Genomic DNA, 6,104 nt, shown 5'->3' on the forward strand with positions numbered 1-6,104 from the left:
TTACAAGAAAAAAACAAGTAGAACAAAATAAAGTCAATTTTAATGTAAAGTGATCAAAATGGTCACAGTGTTGCTAGACTGTAGTGATTAGGGTTGTGCAGGTTGGTTCAAGAACCGAATGGTTGAAGGGAAGTAGCTGTTCTTGAACCTGGTGGTGTGGGACTTCAGGCTTCTGTACCTCCTGCCCGATGGTAGCTGCAAGAAGATGGCACGGCCCGGATGGTGGGGATCTTTGCTGATGGAGGTTGCCTTCTTGAGGCAGCACCTCCTGTAGATACTCCCGATGGTGGGGAGGGATGTGCGTGATGTATTGGGCTGAGTCTGCCACTCTCTGTAGCTTTTTATGTTCCTACTCATTCAAATTGCAGTATCAAGATGGGTGACAACCAGGGAGAACTTCTCCTACCCTGGGATATCAGCGCCAACTGAGGAGCAGGCGGGCCTGTTTAACACTGCATCTCTGACAGTGCAGCACCCCCTCAGCACAACAGGGTATGTCAGCCAAGACATTTTGCTCGGGTAAGCTTCTGGAGTCTGGAATCCAGGATCCTTTAATTCAAAGTTACAGCTGGTGTGGGGCCATAATGCATCTCAAAGTGGACACACTCAAAACTGGAGTTAGCTGAGAATTTCACCAGGCTGGGGTATAATCATTGGCTTAAATTCCCTGTCCCTTTAGCTAGGAATAACTTTTCAGTGGAGATAATAATTATTGCTTGGACTCTGTAAGATTAACAGTCTTAAACTTTTAAACAGTTTCATGGGAAGAATTTATCCCTTAACCAACGTCACCAAAAGAGATGAACTGATCATTACCATGGTGATATTTGTGGGTTCTTGTTCCGCACTTGATCTATCGCAGCAGTATCTCAGGTATAACAGTGCTTGGCTCCACAGTATTTGATGACAGAGGTTGTGGAAGGTGCCAGAAAAAAAAACTGCTGTTTCTCGATGGAAAAGTGAAGATAGTTTTGGTTTGGCTGTCAGATATTACGTCCCAAAAGTTTGAGTGGAAGATGTGGTTAAATTCTCAAGTGAGTGCAATGGGCACACATAACCATGTGCCCTAGCAACTTGGGTTTGGAACTCTTTCAGATTGTCCTGGGAAGAGCAGGGAAGGTTAAGGGGAGATTGAATAGAGACGTATATGAAGGTGGCTCAGTGGTTCAACTGGTAGAATTGCTGCCTCACGGGTCCAGAGACCTGGGTTCAATTCCTGACCTCCAGTCCTGTCTGTGTGGAGTTTGCACATTCTCCCTATACTGCGTGGGTTTCATTCTGGTGTTTCACTTTCCTTCTGTATCCTGAAAAGTTGGAAGGTCAATTCACCACTGTAATTTGTCCCTAGCCTGTAGGTGAGTGGCAACATCTGGGAAATGTTGGTGGGAATGTGGAGAGAATAGAATGGGATCAGTATAAATGGGTGGTTGATGGTCAGCAGGAACTCAATGGGCTGAAGGGTCTGTTTCTGCACTGTGTGTCTCTATCAGGTTACGAGAGCTGCTGCTGATGATCCTGTTGACAGGCAGGTGGGTACCTCAGAGTTACGGTCATTGGCGGTTATGAGGAGGAAGGGCTGGACTTGTTTTCCTTGGAATGGATGAGGCTGAGGTGGGGGAGGTGCTGACAGAGGTGTGCAACATCATGAGGGGCATAGAGAGGGCAGGAAACTTTCCCCCACAGCATAGGTGGCAAAAACTAGAGGGCATAGGGTAAGGGTCAGGGAAGAGGTGTAATGGGGATCTGAGGAAGAACTTGTGGAATCTGGAACAGATTGCACGAGGAGTTGGAGAACGAGACTCCCACAGCAAGGAGGAAGTATCTAGATGAGGACTTAAATTGTTCAGAAGGCGATGGGCCACATGCTGCCAAATGGGATCAGTGTAGGTGGGTAGTTGATGGTCGGCATGGACATGTTGGGCTGAAGGGCCTGTTCCTATGCTCTGTGACTCAGGGGGAGAGGGATGTTTTCAGACAGGGAGCTGCTTGTGAGGGTGAATGAAGGAGGAGCATCAGTAGCTATCAAAAACAAAATGACATGCCAAGGAAAGATTTGCAGGGCTGTTGGGAAGAGCAGGGGGAGTAACACTAATTTTATCTTTGTTTTAGAGCCAGCGCAGGCATCGTCAAACCTTGACTGTTTTGGCATTTTTCTGAGGGAAGGAATAGAGATAGAGCAGGCTCTAGGACCTGGGGGAGTTGGGTTTGGGAGAATTGTGTAGCTGGAGCTGGAGCTGGAAGGGAGGGGTTTGACATTTCTTTCCAGCCTGCTGTTACATTCCTGGTGGTGTTGTGGCTGCGGGTGGTGAGGAGACAGGCCACAGGGAATATGGAAATAAATAATCCACAAGCAGACACAGCAAAGAGCAAAGCTCACTGAGCAGAGACCCAAACACACTTGCACTTTGCTGTTGGGTGGATTCCCCATGGCTCTTCCCGGCACCTTGACAGGGGCAGGCGTGTTCTGTGGCTGCAACTAAGTCAGGGTTTGATTCCCCCAGCGTACACCGAGTTGTGTCAGCAGTGGTGGCAGGGAGGTGTAGGGGCACTAGGTGCTGTTCACAGCTCAGAAGTAGGCTATTCAGCCCAACTGCTTCCTGCTAGCGTTTTGGATTCTCTTTCTGCCTCTGTTCAACTCACCCCATCCAATGACTCCTTTGTACCTCATGTGTTTATCCAAATTCCCCTTTAAATGCCTTTACTATTTGATGAAACGTTCCCAGTGGGAGCAACCTCTGCCTTTACCCCTCTCTCTGGCTGTAGAAAATTCCAGAATTCCTTTATGCCTGTTTTGTACTGTCTTGGCCTCACCAGCAAGTGGAAACACCTCTGTGTGCAACCTGTTAAACCCTTCAGGTGTCTAAAAGACCTCAATTGGGTCACCTCTTAAAATGCTGGTGCTGGAAATCTGAAATAACAAAAAACAGAAAATGCTGGAAACACTTAGTGGGTCAGGCAGCATCCGTGGAGGGAGAGTTAACATTTCACGTCCGAGACCCTTCGTCACAAGTGGGAAAGAGAGAAAACAAGTTGGTTTTCAGAAGCCATCCATCCCTCCCCCCAACCCCTGTTACACTCTCAGTCCAGGTGAAGGATCTTGACCAGAAATGTCTACTGTCCACTTTCCTTCCCACAGATGCTGCTCGACCCACTGAGTTCCTCCAGCAGCTTGTTTTTTGCTCCAGATTCCAGCATCTGCAGTCTCTGGAGTCTGTAAGGATTAAAGATTAACCTGAGGGTCACCACTGGAAGAAAAAATCTACAATCCATTGCTTTCACTATCTGTTAGTTGGGGAAAGAAATAAAAACAGAAAGAAGCTGGAAACACTCAGCAGGTCAGGCAGCACCTAGGGAGGGAGAAACACATTAACTCTGTTTCTCCCTCCCCAGATGCTGCCTGACCTGCTGAGTGTTTTCAGCAGGTTTCTGCCTTTATTTCAGATTTCCAGTATCTGCAGTTCTTTCCGCTTTTTGAGATGGGGAACAGGTTGGTTTGACTTGGGTGTCTGTTGGAGGTGTGAGATACCTTGCTGGTCCGTCAGGTTTGCCCAGTGCGAACTCTGATTGAACCCACACGATCTAGGGCCCGGTCTGGGGACCTCATCATTGGACGCTGTTGAGCAGCGTAAAGTCTGTCCAGACCAAATTACTTCGATAGCTCCAGGCTTTCATTTGGAGCTTGGTGGCTCTCTCTGCCTCCCAGAACGTGCAGACTGTGAAATCACCCCTCCCATCCCCATCCCCCTTTTAACATCTGAATGTTTCCAGAAGCTAAAATTCCCCAAATTCCTGCACTGATTTCAGATGGCCCCGTGTTGATCTCATGCCAATGCTCTGCTCTACATTCTTGCTCAGCTTAAAGAAACCCTCTTCAAGGGACCGGCGGGCATGGGGAACTATTCCAAAAGTGATGCCAACTGTGAACTAAACTCAGCTTCAAAATAATACAGAGCAATCAGTCACTGTGAGGGTCTGCGTGAGTCTGTGTGCATTGTAGGCCAGCTAACAACTAATGATTTATCGCAGCTTGGTCCTCTACTGTAATGGCATGGTGGTTGCAAAAATAAATGATTGTATTTCTATAGAACCTTCCACAACCTGGGGATACCCAGAGTATTTTACAGCCAATGAGTACTTCTGGCACAGATAGCTGGCATGCAAATACAGCAAGTATGTGGAGGGTAAATGGAAAGTTGGCAAAGGGGGAATGGAATAGAAAAATTAGCATGTCTTGCTTAACTTGAAGGGTTGGTGTTCCCAGAGCAGGAATGCTCTGCAGGGTTCTGCTCACCTTAAATAAGGAGGGATACAACATAGAACGTTGAACATAGAACAGTACAGCACAGGAACAGGCTCTTCAGCCCATGATATCTGTGCCAAACATGATGCCAATTTAACTGCACGTCTGCCTGCACATGGTCTGTACCCTCCATCTCCTGCCTATTCATGTGTCTGTCTAAATGCCCCTTAAACACTGCTATCGTATCTGCTTCCACCACCTCCCCTGGCAGCCTGTTCCAGGCACCCACCACTCTCTGTGTAAGAAACTTCCCTCATAAATCTCCACTAACCATTCTCCCCTCACCTTAAAGCTATCCATTCTACTATTTGACATTTCCATTCTGGGAAAAAGACTCTTGACTGTTTGCCCTATCTGGGCCTCTCATAATCTTACATACTTCGATCAGGTCTCCCCTCAGCCTCCGACGCTCCTGAGAAAACAATCCAAGTGTGTGCAACCTCTCCTTATAGCTAAAACTCTCTAATCCTGGCAACGTCCTGTTGAACCTCTTCTGCACCCTCTCCAAAGCCTCCACGTCCTTCCTATAATGCGGTGACCAGAACTGCACACAGTACTCCAAATGTGGCCCAGCTAAAGTTTTATACATCAATGTACATTGGAGGAAGTTCAGAGAAGTCCCAGAGTCACAGAGCAGAGGAACAGGCCCTTCAGCCCATTGAGTTCATGCAGACTATTAACCATCTACTTACACTAATCCTACACTCACCCCATTTTACCCTTGTTTCATTCCCATCAACTTTCCTCAGATTCTATCACCCTCCTACATAGAGTCATAGAGCAATACATCACAGATACAGGCCCTTCGGCCCAACCAGTCCGTGCCGACCACGGTGCCCACCCAATTTCCTGCATTCAGCCAATATCCTTCCAAGCCCTGCCCCTCCATGTACCCATCCAAGTGCTTCTTAAATGTACCTGTCTCAACCACTTCCTCTGGCAGCTCATTCCATATACTGACCACCCTCTGCGTGAAAAAGTTACCCCTCAGGTCCCTTTTAAATCTTTCCCCTCTGACCCCTTAACCTATGCCCCCTAGTTTTGGTCTCCCCTACCCTGGGGAAGATACTGTTACCGTCCACCTTATCGATGCCTCTCATAATTTTAAACATTTCTATAAGGTCGCCCCTCATTCTCCAACTTTCCAAGGAATAAAGACCTAGCCTGGCCAACCTCTCCCTGTAACTCAGGCCCTCGAGTCCTGGCAACATCCTCGTAAGTCTTCTCTGCACTCTTTCCAGTTTAACCACGTCTTTCCTATAACAAGGTGACCAAAACTGTACACAGTGCTCCAAGTGTGGCCTCACCAACAACATCCTCGGGGCAACTTACTATGGCCAATTAACTTACCAACCTGCATGTCTTGGGGATATGGGAGGAAACTGGAGCACATGTGGAAACCCACATGGTAATGTACAAACTCTGCCCAGACAGTGCCAGACGTTAGGATTGAACCCTGGTCACTGGAGCTGTGAGGCAACAGGTCTACCTGCTGACCCACTGTGCTGCCCTTGGATTTCTAGGAATAACAGTTTGCTTTTGAGGAAAGGTTGATCAGTAGTGCTGCTATACTCCTGCCCCTACTTGTTACGGGAAGCAAGCACACAACAAGTGTTAAAGGGAGTTTCCTTTAACCTGGGTCCTGAGTTTCTGTGTAGCCCAGGTCCGTGGAACATCAGCGACATAGCTTTATAAAGTGGGCACCATAAGGCTAAGTTGTTCTACAGAGGGCATTAATCAGGCAGTCATCCACACCCACTGTGTAGGAAGTCAATGAGACAGGTTGGTAGGATTAAGGGGCATC

Source organism: Pristis pectinata, chromosome 33 (assembly GCF_009764475.1).
Source record: "Pristis pectinata isolate sPriPec2 chromosome 33, sPriPec2.1.pri, whole genome shotgun sequence".
NCBI classification, from domain to species: Eukaryota; Metazoa; Chordata; class Chondrichthyes; order Rhinopristiformes; family Pristidae; genus Pristis; species Pristis pectinata.